The sequence below is a fragment of the Callithrix jacchus genome, chromosome 12 (genome assembly GCF_049354715.1).
Source record: "Callithrix jacchus isolate 240 chromosome 12, calJac240_pri, whole genome shotgun sequence".
Classification (NCBI taxonomy): domain Eukaryota; kingdom Metazoa; phylum Chordata; class Mammalia; order Primates; family Cebidae; genus Callithrix; species Callithrix jacchus.
In genome coordinates, this window is record NC_133513.1 from 9,964,287 (window position 1) to 9,981,060 (window position 16,774).

At 43.7% G+C, this 16,774-nt stretch overlaps 1 long non-coding RNA gene and 1 pseudogene across 1 annotated transcript in view; both read right to left on the reverse strand.

The window, feature by feature from the left end:
• LOC144578568 (uncharacterized) overlaps window positions 1-16,774 on the reverse strand; it is a 153,754-nt gene that overhangs the window by 108,052 nt on the left and 28,928 nt on the right. The window lies entirely within an intron of this gene.
• On the reverse strand, window positions 11,448-11,560 carry LOC118146585 (small nucleolar RNA SNORA40; annotated as a pseudogene).

Here is a 16,774-nt window from a genome sequence, read left to right on the forward strand (position 1 = left end):
CAGTTTTAGGGGACACGGCTCTGGGGTCTAACCTTGGCCCTTTTGTAGAGTCTCCTGCAAGGGCCTTGTCTTCCATGCTGTGCACTGGTTGCCCATCTGGAAGACTGGCGAGGCCCCCAAGTGAAGCCTCTGCTGCCTGTATAGTGAAAGCTGATCAGATCACAGTATCCCGCCTCAAAAAGGGAATTTGCCAACTATATCCAAGGAGTAATGTTTACTCAGTAACAAGGTGGCATTATGGTGAAAATACAGAGGATTCTTTTAAAACTAATAGTTTTTTTGCCAAAGGACCAAGTAGTATAACATGCACTGAAAATAAGTAACATTTTTAATACATTGCCAGCTACTACAAAATCTACAATTTCTAGATACGTATTCACACCTGAGTGTCTAAGTTCATGCAGAAGGCATTTAGAGCCTCTCCTAACCTCTTAGTTACCTCACCTATAAATTGGGGATAATAATTGCACCATTAACTTAAAGGGTTCTGATAAGGAGATGCATTAAAACACAGAAAACACTTAGCCTAACAAAGCATTTTCTCTCATCACATGTCTATAATGTGTATGTATCCATGTTTTATGCATTCAATTATTTTAAAGATCAAATACACACATTTTGGGCAGCTGTGGTGGCTCATGCCTATAATCCCAGCACTTTGGGGAGGCAGGCAGAGGCTGGAGGATTACTTGAGCCCAGGAGGAGTTCAAGATCAGTGGGGGCAACATAGGGAGACCCTGTCCTTTTTTTTTTTTTTTTTTTTTTTTGAGACGGAGTTTCACTCTTATTACCCAGGCTGGAGTGCAATGGCGCGATCTCGGCTCCCCGCCACCTCCGCCTCCTGGGTTCAAGCAATTCTGCCTCAGCCTCCTGAGTAGCTGGGACTATAGGCACGTGCCACCATGTCCAGCTAATTTTTTGTATTATTAGTAGAGATGGGGTTTCACCTTGTTGACCAGGATGGTCTCAATCTCTTGACCTCATGATCCACCTGCCTCGGCTTCCGAAAGTGCTGGGATCACAGGCTTGAGCCACCACGCCCGGCCCGGGAGACCCTGTCTTTACCAAACATTACAGTATTAGCCAGATATGGTAGACTCCTGTGATACCAGCTACCACGGAGGCAGAGACAGGAAGATCTTTTAAGCCTGGGCATTCAGGGTTGCAGTGAGCCACAGTTGCACCACTACACTATAGCCTGAGCAACAGAACCAGACTTAACAGATATAGTTTACGGACATAGGCACATTATATACTACGTTTACACATGAATTCTATACAAATTTATACATATGAGAAATCTGTGCAGAGACCAACTGCTTTTTAATCTTTTTGTGTGTGAGCATAACTATATTATAGACATTATGGGACCATAAATACACACGCTAATTCTTACATTACATGTAGATGCTGATAGAGTAACCGATCAGCAAATGAGACTTATTACCATTATCTTACTTAATCCTCACAACCTGACCAGGTAAGTCCAATTATTGTCCCAGACTACCCCTAAGGAACCAGAAGTTCGAGCACGGCTGGGGACACACCCAGGGCATATGGTTATTAAGTGGTGGAGTTGAGTCATGATCACTGTTTAACTCCAAAGTTCTTGCTACGTGCTTAACCCTTAGTATATATCCCGGCACTTAATCCTTGCAGCAGCCTAGGGAAGCAATTTGCCTCACATAACAAAGCGTGTGAGCCTTGGAGCTAGGAGCCAAAGCCAGATTGTTCTTCCCTTTACTGCACACTGCACTCAGAGGTCTGGTTTTACCAGCTGCCTGGCAAGCACTTGTTTAGATGGTGGGGCATCAAGAGGGCTCCAGGGTCTTCTTTTGAGGGTGCACACACCCCCACTCCCATGATGATTCCTTATGAAATTGTGCAGGTGCCTGTGACTTTGACATCCGAGCTCCCTGACTGAAATAGACAGGTGGCGTACTGCTTGAATGAAGCCAAAAGTCAGCAAGAGCAAGAGAATTCCCCAGGCTCTAAAAAAATAACTAAATAAATAACGGTTGCAGGTAGAAAATAGAAGAGCAGAGACCCAGGAAGTAGGGTAATGGTGCTGCTGTGGGCAGGTGACGGCAGCGAAGGCACAGAATGCAAATTGGCAGCTCATCAGCATGCAGACTCCAGCAAACCATATAAAGTTAGTTAAACCCTCCACAACCCACTCCAAAAATCTGCCTTAAAGCAGACAGCAATAAAGCTACAGGCCAGAAAACGAAGGCCTTGTGCTCACATCTGGAAAGTGAAACTTTCTGAAACCACACCAGGAAGTTGTCTGGAACTGAAAACCAGGTCAGAGGCATAGCACACAGCTCGACTTTTATCTCCCCTAAACACTCCTAGGCTGGCGAGCAGCACTGAAATTCATTACTGTAAGTAGGATTTCAGCAGCCACTGAACTGCTGCTCAGCTGGACAGGGCTGTCAGCATAACTGGCTTGCTGCTTTTTCCCCCTTTTTTAATTTTCCTAAATTGCATGACTAGATGATGTATTGTTCTTTCTACTATTTCCCTTTTTCCCAAAGATCTATTCTCTCACCCCAAAAAGTAGGTGGCGAGGGGGAGTGTTTTATGAGAAAAGGAAAAGCCCACAAAACTTTGTCATCTGCAACATACAAATACTGAAATTCAAAATGATTACACCATGCATGGTGGAAAAATAAAATACCCCTTTTCCCAAAATATTTTTTCTGTCACTCAAAAATCAAAACTGACTCCTCTAGGCTGATAGACCATAGATCTTTGTTTCCATTAAGCCAAAGTTTTAGGCATGCGGCAGGAAGAATAGAAAAACAGACAGCAAAATGGATTGGTTAGAGGTCTTTTTCCTCTTTTGTTTTTTATGTACAATGTCTCACTAGGATGCCCAGGCTGATCTGGAAATCCTGAGTTCAAGTGATCTTCCCTCCTTGGTCTCCCAAAGCGCTAGGATTATAGGCATGAGCCACCATGTCCTGCCTTCATCCTTTTGTACGTATGTATGTATGTATGTATAAATAAGTAAATATTCTAGATCAATCTCAGTTTAGATCCCACCTCTGCTATCTTCCGTATTCTTCCCAGCTGTATGATTTTGGCAATTCAGTCTCTCTCGGGCTCAGTTTTCAGATTGGGGAAATGCCTCATTGGATTTTGATGAAGATTCAGTGAGACTGCAACACTGAGGGTTTGGGGTCTGAGAAAGTTACTCACCCTCCATTTGGGAGAAAAAATGAAAAAAAAAAAAAAAAAGACCCATGTTGAAAAGCAAGACGCTGGATTTTATAGCCACAGGAGAGTGTTAAGTGAGGCTGAATCTGGAAAGCCAGGGAGTCTGCTCACCTATGGAGAGCTGTCGTTGAACATTTTAATGGTGATTTGGTATCTGTGTGTACTCCATCGCAGCCACCGGGGGAACAGCGTGTGCTTTGCGTATCTGCAATGCGCATCCACAAACGCAGAGAAACACAAGACCTCAGCGCCACTCTGCCCCATGTGTAAACCTCAGCTCCACCATTTGGTTCTCAGCCAAGATGTCCAACCACATTAAACCCCCACATCCTCCTTGGTAAAATAGAGGGAAATATAATTACTTTGAAAGCCGATTGTCAGACAAAGGTGAGATGGAAGATGTACAGTAAATCTTCATATCCCTCTCCTCTCATTTGCCTCAAGGTATTTTTCAGCCAGGGATTTGTCACTTTGATATAGATTTGAAACGTAACAGAATACTCAACGCCAATAACAAACTTATAGGTACCAAGATCCGCCCTTTGCCCCATAGAATAGATTCTAGGGTCAGATAAGACAAGATCAATCAGAGATCCCTGATGCTACAACAGACAGGCAATATTCCAAAGCAAACTGGACTTAGTATTCAGCGAGTTTTAAAATGTTGCTTTCTCCTCCAACAGAATACCATCTATGCATATCCACACGGGTCTGTGTTTGGGGTTTGAAGAGAGGAGAATTGACCAGCCAGGGCTACTAGCAGCTTCAAGGTTGGGATAAAAAGGAACGTTTCATCCCCAAGACTCCCCAGTAGGCCGTGGCCATTTTCTTCAGTATCCCTGCCCCAACCTCGAAATTCCTGGGTACCAGTGCTAGGAAGGAAGTAGATATTCTTGCCCTCTCCACATTAGTCACAAGGATGCCAAGACTGAGTCCAAGGTGTAGGATAGAATCCACCCTCCTGGTGGCTGTGGAAACTAAATGCCCGTTAAGAGTCTATCGTTGAGAAATAGGAACACTTTTACACTGCTGGTGGGAGTGTAAACTAGTTCAACCATTGTGGAAGACAGTGTGGCGATTCCTCAAGGACCTAGAAACAGAAATTCCATTTGACCCAGTAATCCCATTACTGGGTATATATCCAAAGGACCATAAATCATTCTACTATAAGGACACATGCACACGAATGTTCATTGCAGCACTGTTTACAATAGCAAAGACCTGGAACCAACCCAAATGCCCATCGATGATAGACTGGACACTGAAAATGTGGCACACATTACTACAGAACACTATGCAGCATCAAAAACGATGAGTTCGTGTCCTTTGTAGGGACATGGATGAACCTGGAAACCATCATTCTCAGCAAACTGACACAAGAACAGAAAATCAAACACCGCATGTTCTCACTCATAGGTGGGTGTTGAACAATGAGAACACATGGACACAGGGAGGGGAGCACTACACACTGGGGTCTGTTAGGGGTAAACAGGGGAGGGACAGTGGGGGTGGGGAGTTGGGGAGAGATAGCATGGGGAGAAATGCCAGATATAGGTGAAGGGGAGGAAGGCAGCAAATCACACTGCCACGTTTGTACCTATGCAACAATCTTGCATGTTCTTCACATGTACCCCAAAACCTAAAATGCAATTAAAAAAATATAAAAGAACATAAAGGTGATTTAAATAGGCACTTAGAAGACAGTATCAGAAGAAATATGGCTGATTGATACACCAGTGAAGACAGTGACTCAGTGTCTAACCCCAGCAAGAAGTTATTAAAAATTTAAAACCATGACTTCCAGCTGATATATAGAATCAACTGCATACACTGAAAAAAAAATTTAAAAAAGACCATCGTTGGATGTGGATAGATATTTACAAGATATTTGTCAACTTCCAATGTTTGAAAATGGAGATATTTCATAGAATTTGTCTCTCGAGAAGCTGGAAATTTGGGAGCATAGAGTCCACATTCCTTCCCGGTGGCAGGCGGCCAAGCAAGTAGTCAAGTAGTGTCTGCCCCCTGAAACAACAGCTCTTCCTTCTCCTAGAAGGCCCACTCCTTCACTGTCAGCCAGCCAAGAACTCAGCCAGGTGCTGCACTGACAGATTCCTGGGTCTGGAGTTAGGTTGATTAAAGATAGATATTTTAATCTCACTGGTTAAAAATGAAAAGGTCCCAAGAAGTCATTTTTTAGCACTACAGTCCCTCAAAGCCATTCTGCCTAGAAAGTTCAAAGGATAGGCCAGGCTTGGTGGCTCACACCAGTAATCTCAGCACTTTGGGAGGCCGAGGCCCACAGATCAGCTGAGCCCAAGAGTTTGAGACTAGCCTAGGCAACATAGCAAGACCTCTCTACAAAAAATACCAACAAAATTACTTGGGTATGGTAGTGTACGCCTGTTGTCCCAGCTACTTAGGAGGCTGAGGTGGGAGGATTACTTTAGCCCAGGAGGCACAGGTTGCAGTGAGCTGAGATCACACCACTGCACTCAAACCTGGGTAACAGAGCAAAACCCAGTTTAAAAAAAAAAAAAAAGCAAAAGAAATGAACAAGAGGGGAGGAGGTAAAGGGAGGGAAATAGAAGAGAAGGGACAGGCAGAGATAAAAGAAAAGTGATCAGAAAACTTCTGATTATCTGGTATTACAGATTGGAAGGTGTAAAGCTATTCATAATTTACTTCTCTAGTAATCACGTGGACTTGTCACGTTTTAATTTTCTAGCCCAAGGTTTTCCTTCTTGCAGTTTTCTTAGCTTTGCCTCCTCTGGTATAGATTTCCTCATGCTTTACACTGGCACTATCTACCAGAAGTATAAGGCAAGACGCATATATACTTTTAAGTCGTCTAGCAGACGTGCCACAGAAATAAAAATAACCGTCCACTTGTGTCCGTGTACTCAGCTCTTGCCTCGTCAGACTCACCGCCCCCACTGGTATGAGCCCCTACTTAGTTCTTAGCTGCTTCTCCCTATCTTCCTTTACCCGACTCTCTGACTTCTCTTGGCTAATGGATCAGAGCAAACGGTGCACCTCTTTCAAGCTTGAAAGACTGGAAAGGTGACTGTCAGGACTAGAAAGTAACACTGGCACTTAAAGATGGCTTAGGAGATTTCTGCGGGTAAATAGCTTCCTGAAACTGGTAGCGCCCGGACACGCTTTCATAGGATGGCTGTCTCAGCTCCCTCAAATGAATGTGCCTTGGACTTAGCCTTTGGCATGCTTCCCTTAGAGCTGCTCAAGGCTTAAGCTCAATCCTGAGGACACTTACAGAAACTTCAGTTTCACTTGTTCTGACATCACCCTGAGTATGTGCTCAGTGCTCTACCAAAGGCACCGTGTGTGCACCCCCATAAGTAACGAGCAGATAGAGATTAAGATGGTCTCTGAATAGGACTTGTGAAGTTTGAAGTCTCATGGTATCTTGGAGGGAAAGGACTGAATATTGCCACAGTGCATTCAAAGGCTCAAGTGCATAGGCGTTGGGTTACTTTGAGCTATTAACACCTACTCATGCTTAAACAAAGGGACAGGGAGAGAGAAAAGAAAAAGGGATCTGAAAACTTCTGATTATCTGGTATTACAGATTTGAATGTATAAAACTATTCATAATTTACTTCTCTAGTAATCATGTAGACTTCTCACATTTCAATTTTCTAGCCCAAGTGTTTTTTCCTTTTCCTCTTGAAAAGCCAGCCGTTCACTTTCTTTACTTCTGATTGTCACTGATGCTCAGGTTTTTGAGAACTAACCAGCACATACCAGAAGCTTGTCTTTTAGATACTGTGTTGGCCAAGTCAGCAAATCCTAAGTCCCAAAGGAGAAGACGTGAACACAGGGCGTCTCAGAGCATGATTGAGCAGCATCCATTTCAGCAGCACTATTCCTTCTTCAGCCTCAGTATCCAAGGAGTAGGAAGCCTACCTCTTTGGGCATTCTTTTACCCATTTCTTTGCTCATCCACAGTGCTCTACCTTTCTCCACAGGGCTGAGCACTAGGATTACCAAAATAGGGTATCGTCAGAGGCGTTTGAAACAGAGGGACCCCATCTTGAATATGGGCCAGGTCAAATAGCGCCGACACCTGCTGGGCTGCGTTCCTAGGAGGTTAGGCATTCTCACCACAAAATGAGATGGGGGGGTCTGCCAAATTGGGATCACAGGATACAGGGCATAAAGATGCTGTTAGTAACACAGGAAGCCAGCCAAAACCCACCAAAACCAAAATAGGTATCAAAGTGACCTCTGGTCACCTTCACTGTTCATTATATGCTAATTATGTGACATTCGCATGCTAAAACACACTCCCACCAGCACAAGGACAGTTTACTCATACCACAGCAATGTCCAGAAGGTACCCTACATCATCTAAAAAGGGGAGAAACCCTGGGTTCCAAGAATTGCTGCCCTTTTCCAGGAAAACTCACGAATAGCATACTTCTTGTTTAGCATATAATCAAGAAATAACTAAGTATATATACTCAACTGAGCAGCCCACACCACTGTTCTGCCTACGGTATAGCCATTCTTTACTCTTTTACTTCCTCAAAAAAATTGACTTTCACTTTCCCCTATGACCTTGCCCCAAATTCTTCCTTGTACACGATCTAAGAACTTTCTCTTGGGGTCTGGATGAGGACCCATTTCTGGTAACAGTATGGTTACATAGTGAAACATCACAAATGTACCTGACATACCATTAAGTGACCATCCTAACCTTGAGTATTAATGTCCATCGCTGTAAAATAAATTAAGCATGCCTAGTAGCTTAAAGCACACCTTTGAGATCTCTCAATTCCCAGGGATCAGAAGTCTAGGTGTGGGCTGGAGATGGACCCTGTGCTCAGGATCTCCCCAGCTACAACTGAGGCACTGGCCATGGCTGCGATTCTCATCTGAGGCTTGAGATCATCTTCCAAACTCATCAAGATTGTCAGAATTTAGTTCCTCATAGAGGTAAGATTAAGGTCCCCACTCCCTTCCTAGTTGTTAGCTGGTGAATTCCCTCAGCCCGTAAAAGCTACCAGCCATTCCTTTCCAGGCAGCTACCAGCCATTCCTTTCCAGGCAGCTACCAGCCATTCCTTTCCATTCCATAGAAAGTTGACTATGTGGATATTTGCACCGTCCTTCAGGTGAGTAGAGGTATACTTTTTGAATTTCTTCACACTCTTTTAATGGTTCTTCTAATTAGTTTTGGCTCACCCAGGATTATCTCCCTGGGTAGCAGTTGACTCAGTGTCAGCTGATAAATCACCTATTACTGCTACCAAGTGAGTGGTATGACACCCTAGTCACAGACTCCTCCCACACTCGAAGAGATTACGCAGACCTTGTTCACTAGGGTGCAGAAATCCTGCCCACCCATACCTTGTCAATCTGTTTATGTAAAAGTAAAAAGCACTCATGTCTTTGTGCTAAGAACTACTTTTTCTCTAACTCTCAACTTTCAAGGTAGACAAGGCCATCTCTGTTTTCTGGATAAGAAAACCAGGTCTCAGAAGCGAGAGAAGCCTGCACAAGGTGCTAGAAATTGGTGGAGCCAGATTAGAAACTTGGTGTTAAAGCAAAGTCTTGGAAGTAACCCCTAAGACACATGAAACCGTCACCGGTAGCGCTCTCTGGACTGTCCTGATGAGCTGCCAGATCAGTAGTCAAAATAAACGTCTAAGTCTTTGTATAATTACCTATTGAAGCATAACAAGTTACCTCCACATTTAACAGCTTAAAATAACAAACATGGTTGGGCACAGAGGCTTGCGCCTATAAGATTTTGAAGGCCAAGGCAAGAGTCTTGTTTGAGGCTAGGAGTTCAAAACCAGGCTGGCCAACATCAGGAGACCCTCTCTCTACAAAAATTAAAAAGTTAGCTGAGCACGATGGTGCATTTCTGTAGTCCCAGCTATTACTCAGAAAGCCGAGACAGGAGGATCCCTGGAGACCAGGAGGTCAAGGTTGATGCTACAGTGAGCCAAGATCACCCACTGTACTCCAGCCGGAGTAAAAGAGCAAGACCCCATCCCAAACAACACTTTTATAGTTTCTGTGGTCCAGAAGTCCAGGTTGCTCAGGGTTTCACAAGAGGCTGCAGTCAGTGTTGGTGGGGGCCCCTGTTGAGTAAAGTCTTGCCTGGGGAAGGATCCATTTCCCAGCTTGCAAGCCTATTAGCAGGATTCAAGTCCTTGCAGACCGAACTGGGGCCTTCGTTCCTCAGTTCCCAGCCATAAAGGCCTATCTATAGGGCAGCTCCCAACATGCTAGCATGTTTCATCACAGCAAGTAAAAAGAGCCAGAGTGCTCGCACGACGGAAACCACGGATTTTACAACCTGTTCTCAGAACCAGCATCCTGTTCCTTCCTGTCATGTTCGATTCTGAGAACATCACTAGATTCAGCCACTCTCAAGAGGAAGGGTTTACACCAGGGTATGAACCAGAAAGCAGGGGTCCTGGGGAGAGGAGTATTTATGAAGCTGCTTTCCATAGTCCCCACTAGCTAAGAGGGTCTCAAGCAATGCAGAGGCATCAACATTGATTACTCCCTCTGGCTTTTCTTTTCTTTTCCTCAACGAATTATGCAGCTGTTGTTCAACTTATCTGTCTGCCATACTGGAGCTCAGTGAGTGGCAGGATGACGGCTCACTGCAGCCAGGATCACCTGGGCTCAAGCAATCCTCACACTTCAGCCTCCTGAGTAGCTAGGACTTCACCCAGACCACTACACCCAGCTCATTTGTTTTTACCGTTTGTAGAGATGGGGTCTCACTACATTGTCCAAGCTGGTCTCAAATTTCTGGGCTGAAGGGATCCTCCCAGAGTGCTGGGATTACAGGTATGCTCAACTGCATCCAGCTTTTTTTTTTTTTTTTTTTTTTTTTTTTGAGATGGAGTTTTGCTCTTGTTACCCAGGCTGGAGTGCAATGGCGCGATCTCAGCTCACCACAACCTCCGCCTCCTGGGTTCAGGTAATTCTCCTGCCTCGGCCTCCTGAGTAGGTGGGATTATAGGCACACACCACCATGCCTGGCTAATTTTTTGTATTTTTTTTTTTTTTTTTAGTAGAGACGGGGTTTCACCATGTTGACCAGGATGGCCTCGGTCTCTTGACCTCGTGATCCACCCGCCTCGGCCTCCCAAAGTGCTGGGATTACAGGCGTGAGCCACCGCGCCCGGCCATCCAGCCTATTTTTACAAGGCTTATAATTTTAATGGGGAGTGGACACCACCAGAGGCAACAGGAATGAATCTTAAGCCATTGAAACTTCCATGGTACCTCAAATCTAAAATCAGACACCGTGCTCCTGGTGTCTACACCACCGAGGTCCCAAGCAGCACGTTTTACCATTCCCTTCCCCCTTATGTTTGTTTGGACAATGTCCTGCTGACCTATGCATTTTCACTTAATTCTACTATTTCTGAAAACTAACCCTCGATCTTTCTGCTGCATAAATGAAGATTTCCTTTCTAATCAATACAGCCCACTCAATATTTTCCCCAGAAGATTCCTTAGTACATCAAAGAAGAGCTCAAGACCTTTTTTTCCTTTCCCTCTAAAGGTGGTCCACGGATTGCCTGCATCAGAGTCAGCTGGGGAGCCTGTTCACAAGGCAGATCTCTGAGTTCTTTTGCAGACCCTGACGATTTGGTTTGCTGGTGTTCAAGCAATGCTTTGATATGGTGCCATGAGAGCTCACTGCAGCCTCCAAATCCTGGACTCAATCCTCCTACCTCAGTTTCTCCTTCCCAAGTAGCTACAACTATAGGTGCGGTCCCCAAAACCCAGCCAATTTTTAAATTTCTGTGGAGAGGGGGTGTTGCTATCCTTGCTCAGGCTGGTCTTTAACTCATGGCTTCAAGCAATCCTGCCACCTCAGCCCCTCAAATTGTGGGGATTACAGGCATAAGCCACTGTCCCCAGCCTGGAACCAACCTTTATGATTATCAATACTTCCATCACTTAACTGTCATAGATATCGGAATCTTTCTAAGAGGGAGTTTCACTGTCGCTTAGGCTGGAGTGCAGTGGCATGATCTCCACTCACTGCAAACTCTGCCTACTGGTTCAAGCAATTCTCCTGCCTCAGCCTCCCGAGTACCTGGAATTATAGGTGCACACCACCATGCCCGTCTAATTTTTTTATTTTTACTAGAGACAGGGTTTCACCGTGTTGGTCAGGCTCCTCTTGAACTCCTGACCTCGTGATCCACCTGCCTCAGCCTCCCAAGTCCCTCCTTACACGTATCAAGACTCATACTGAACAATCAGTTCTGGGTTGCAAGAGGTTATTTTGAACCTGTCTCTAAGTGTTTGTCCACATATTAAAAACACAGAATGCTGATTTTTATTTTTAAATGATGTGATTGGATTTATGGGGTAAGATGCGATACCTTGACACATGCATACATTGTAGAATGAGCAAATCTAGCTAACACATCCGTCACTCACATGCTCATTTCTTTTTGGAAGAACATATAAAATCCATTCTTTTAGTAATTGATGTAACACATTAACTACAGACACCGTAATATGACAAAAAGGCAGAACTTGGTCCTGCTGTAAGGAACTGCAATGCTGTACCCTTTGACCATTTCCCGTGACCCCACCCACTCACATCCCAAGCCTCTGGTGGGATCATGCAGTACTTTAATTTCTATACCTCACTTATTTGACTTAAGATCAAAGTGAAGAGACAAGCCAGATAAGGAGAAAGTATTTGGAAATAATGCATCAAATAAAGAGATCATATTCAAAATATGCAAGGAAAACACACTACTCAGTAAGAACACAAACCTATTAAAAAATTAGCAAAGGCCAGGCATGGTGGCTCACATCTGTCATCATAGCACTTTGGGAGGCCAAGGCAGAGGGATAAACTGAGGTCAGGTGTTTGAGACCAGCATGAACAACACAGAGAAACCGCGTCGCTACTAAAAATACCAAATCAGCTGGGCATGGTGGCACATACCTGTAATCTCAGCTCCCCAGGTGGCAGCCTGAGGCAGGAGTGATTCTCCTGAATCACTTGAGGAGATTCTCACTTGAATCCAGGAGGCAGAGGTTGCAGTGGGCCAAGATCATGCCAGTGGACAACAAGAGCAAAACTCAAGTCTCAAACAAAACAAATAGGCCAAAGGACCTAACTGGACATTCTCAAAAGACCTTTGAAAGACTAGATGTATTTTTAAAATGCTCCCCACCATTAATCAGGCAAATACAAATTAAAACCACAGCGAGATATTACCTCATACCTGTCAAAATAGCTATTATCAAGACAAAAGGTAACCGGAGTTGGCAAGGATGTAGAGAAAACAACCTTTGTATACTGTTGGTGGGAATGTATCATAGCACAGCCACTTTGAAAAACAGTCTAGAGGTTTCTCAAACTAAAAATAGGGTTACCGTATGCTTTAGTTGTTCTTTATGCTAATAAAGTACTACCCAAGACTTAGTAATTGATAAAGGATAAAGGTTTAATGGACTCACAATTCCACATAGCTGGGAGGACTCGATTATAGCAGAAGAGCAAGGGACATCTTACATGGTGGCAGGCAAGAGTTTCCACAGGGGAACTCCTTTTTATAAAACCATCAGATCCCACGAGACTTGTTCATGGGAACAGCTCAGGAAAGACCCGCCCCCATGATTCAATTACCCTCCCACCAGGTCCCTCACTCGACAGGTGGTTTAGCTACAATTCAAGGTGATATCTGGCTGGGGAAAGAGACACCCCATATCACCATATGATCTAGCAATCACACTTCTGGATGTATGTACCCAGGCATACACACCCAGGAATCGAGATCAACATGTTAAAGAGAAATCTGCAATACCATGCTCATTGCAGTAGTATTCACAATAGCCAAGATGTGGATATAACTTAGGTGTCCACTTGACTGATTTTTAAAAGTAATATTTGCACATTGGAATACTACTCAGCCTTAAAGAGGAATGCTGTCATATTGAGTGATGCAGATGAGTCCGAAGTCTATACTCTTTCTACTGTCCAATGACCCCATTCTGTTAACATGTAGTTTCTCATCTGCAAGAGGACTCAAGCTCAAGTACTTAAATGGAAGGTAGGGGATGATTTGCCTACAAGGGTCAAAAATTACCCTGTGCTCAGACTAATCAGAGGAAAGACTTTTGATATTATATTGGTTTGGATTCTTTCAGCTGCAGAGACAGACACCCCTAGTTCAACTTGGCTCACTCAAAAGCAACAACAAATGTGGAGATTTATTAGGTCCCAAGTTCAGACATGCCTGATTTCACAAACATGCAACGTTGTCAGAGCTCCCTTTTCTCATCTCGGTTCTGTTTCACTTTATGTTTACTCCCTTTTCTTGTTTTTTTGTTCCCCCCTTTAAAGTGACTGCCTCTATTTGCTGGGGTAAGTTGCCATCTGGCTGCCTTGAGCCTATATAGCTTCGACTTAGAAAACCTAGCTAAATAATGGCTTTCTCTTCTTTGCTGGGACCATGCATAGTGAAAACCTAGCATACGCTGGGGAAGGATTCTGATTGGTCCTCCTTGGACCAATCAATATGCCTAGAAGGGATAGGGAGCTCTGATTGGCTATGCTTGGATCAGTGTCATTGACAAGGTTTCCATCATTATCACATAAGAGAAGCTGTGCCATGAAATAAGTCGCATTGCAAAGAAAAAAAAAAATACTCAAGTAGATAAAAACTACAGATGTATGCATGCTGCAGTCCATGACCTTGAATTTCAGCCCTGGGGCTTGATGGCATTTACAAAATGAAAATTACTACTTAGCTGTGAACTGAGTGAACTACAGTATTTCATGCCCTCCTCAAAAATCTCCATTCTGTGCTTAAGGTCACGTGATTAGCTGGTAAAGTTGGAGAAGAAACACTGTAAGACTCAGACACATAGTTGAAAATTTAATTTAAACCTAACCATGATGGTAGCCCTTAAGAATTCCCCACCCACCCCCATCTGGGAAAATGCTAAGTTAATTTTTGAAACTTTCCAGAAGAGAAGACCACAGACATTGCCCATCTCGAAATCTCTCTTTTTTAGTTTGGCTGCCTGCTGAGCTAATGACCCACTGACTGGGTTTTAGGCATTTGAAAGCCTAGCTCTAACATCAAACTTTCATCTCAGCAACAGCAGCCTGTCTCTAATGAATTTTTTATTTGTTTACTCATTGCTTCTCTGGGATATGAAAGTAACACTCATCTTTTTAATATTAAAACTACAACTTTAAATTAAGGCCTAATCCAATGCCTAACAGTTTAAATTTACTACATCCAAGACGGCTTCCATTTTGGAGAAGTCGTGCCCTGAAATAAGGGGAGCTGGTACTATGGGGAAGGAGTGACACGGCCTGTGTATGTTCTTTTAATCCTTTTGTAAGCAGAAAGTTATTATCGTCAAACTGTGTACTGTACATCATGTGGGCTCCAGCAACATATCCACCAAACAGCTGTGCTTCCCTCCCTCAGGAGGGTTAGCTCTTGAAGATTTTGCATAACTCTCTCTCCTCTGCTTTGTAAGCCTCGGGTATTTTCTCGGGGGATTTAGAGACCATCTAGAGGAGAAAGCGCCCTGCAGAGAAGCGGGTCGGGAGGTTGTTCAAAGGAAGATTCACACCTCAGGGCTGCTCATAGGCCCAGGAGGTTATTTAGCTAAACGTTGGGATGTTGCTTACTAGACTTTCACACATGCGTCGGAAAAAATAAAACATAACATTAATACAATCGGATGAGAGAGGAGCCACCAAGATATAAGATTGACTATGGAGACAAAAATAGCAGTGATGACCTTGGGCCAGGGTCAGAGTGGTGAGAGATCAAGGGAGGGGGCGCCAGAAAACCCTCTGGTCCTAGATGTGTTCACAATCTTGATTTGGCAATAGTTTTAGTGGAGTGAACACAGGTAAGAAATCAGTGAGTTGCACACTTCACGTGCACTTTGTCAATGATACATCAGTAAGTCTTTACATCAGTGTAGTTCCAGTTTTAAGAAATGGCATACCAGTCTACAAACACATGAGGTTTGGAGTCATCACAACTGGTCTTCGATCCCAACTCTGCACATATTAGCTATCCAGCTATGAACGTGAAATTTTCTTCAGTTTTATCAGAAAATGGGGAGAATTACTTCACGAAGTTGTGAAAAGAATCAATTAGATTCTGAAATCCTCTTGTCTGAACTCTAGGGTTCATAGACAGAGGCACTGAAACCATTCAGTTAATTTAAACACCTCCCTCTCAACACACCACTTCTCCCCGCCATCCTCCATCCACTGAAACTTAGGTGTATTTCTTCACATTTCCATTGGGAAGCTTTTCATCGTATCACTTCCCTAAAAGTTCAAGCATCTAACTAATAATGCAAAAAGCACACCTGTTAACACATAGATGTTAACACTGACAGATGGCAGGTAAGCAGGAGATGTCCCCATGCACTATAGACATCTGATTGAACCTTTCAGAAGTTCTACAGTGTGGCATAAACACATGCCCCTATTCTGAACATTATCCAGTTCATAGAAGTGTTCATAAGAGGCTGGGCTCAGTGGCTCATTTCTCTAATCCTACCACTTTGAGAGGCCGAAGCAGGCAAAGTTTCTATTTTTAGTAGATACAGGGTTTCACCAGCCTGACCAATATGATGAAACCACATCTCTAACTAAAATACAAAAATTAGTCTGGTGTCGTAGAGGGTGCCTGTAGTCCCCCAGCTACTCAGGAGGCTGAGACAGGAGAATTGCTTGAACCCAGGAGGTAGAGGTTGCAATGAGCTGAGATCATGCCACTGCACTCCAGCCTGGGCAACAGCGAGACTGATTCTAAAAAAAAAGAAAAAAGTGTTCTTAATAATGGTATGTGCTTTCCCAGAACATTCCAGGGGTCTTTTACAGAATCTTATGACACCACCTTCATTAGTATAAAAATATACCTCAAAGATTTCACAGAGTGGCAAAGTATGATATCCTAGAGCAATTATTCACTCCATTTGAAATATAAATATATAATGTATTTACTGAGCAGTGATCTATATTAAGATCATCTAGAACAACATATGCCAAGTACAACTGGGACCCAGCAAGCGTGCAAACAGGTTCAGGGGACTTATTTTGGAGTCTGATCAATCAGGTGGTAAATCCTGACTTTTTCACTACCTCCACTGGATGACTCCGGAAAAGTCATCGGCCTTAGTTTCCTTCTGTAATAAGATGGGGAAAACAATAGCTTGTCAGGTTGTGGTGAGAACTGAGTAGTATAGCCCTATTTACAGACTAAAAGCACTATTTAGCTGAAGGAAGCAGGAGACAGACCTATTTCAGACACCCACTGAGGTTGCCCACTCCCATAGGAGTGAGACCAGTGGTCAGTTTCAATCTGGGGTTACATATCCACTGACTACTTTAAAAATATATATTAGTTGGACAGAGTGGCCTCACACCTGTAATCCCAGCACTTTGGGAGGCGGAAGTAGTCACATCATGAGTTCAGGAGATAGAGACCATCCTGGCTAACACAGTGAAGCCCCATCTCTACCGGAAATATAAAAATTAGTTG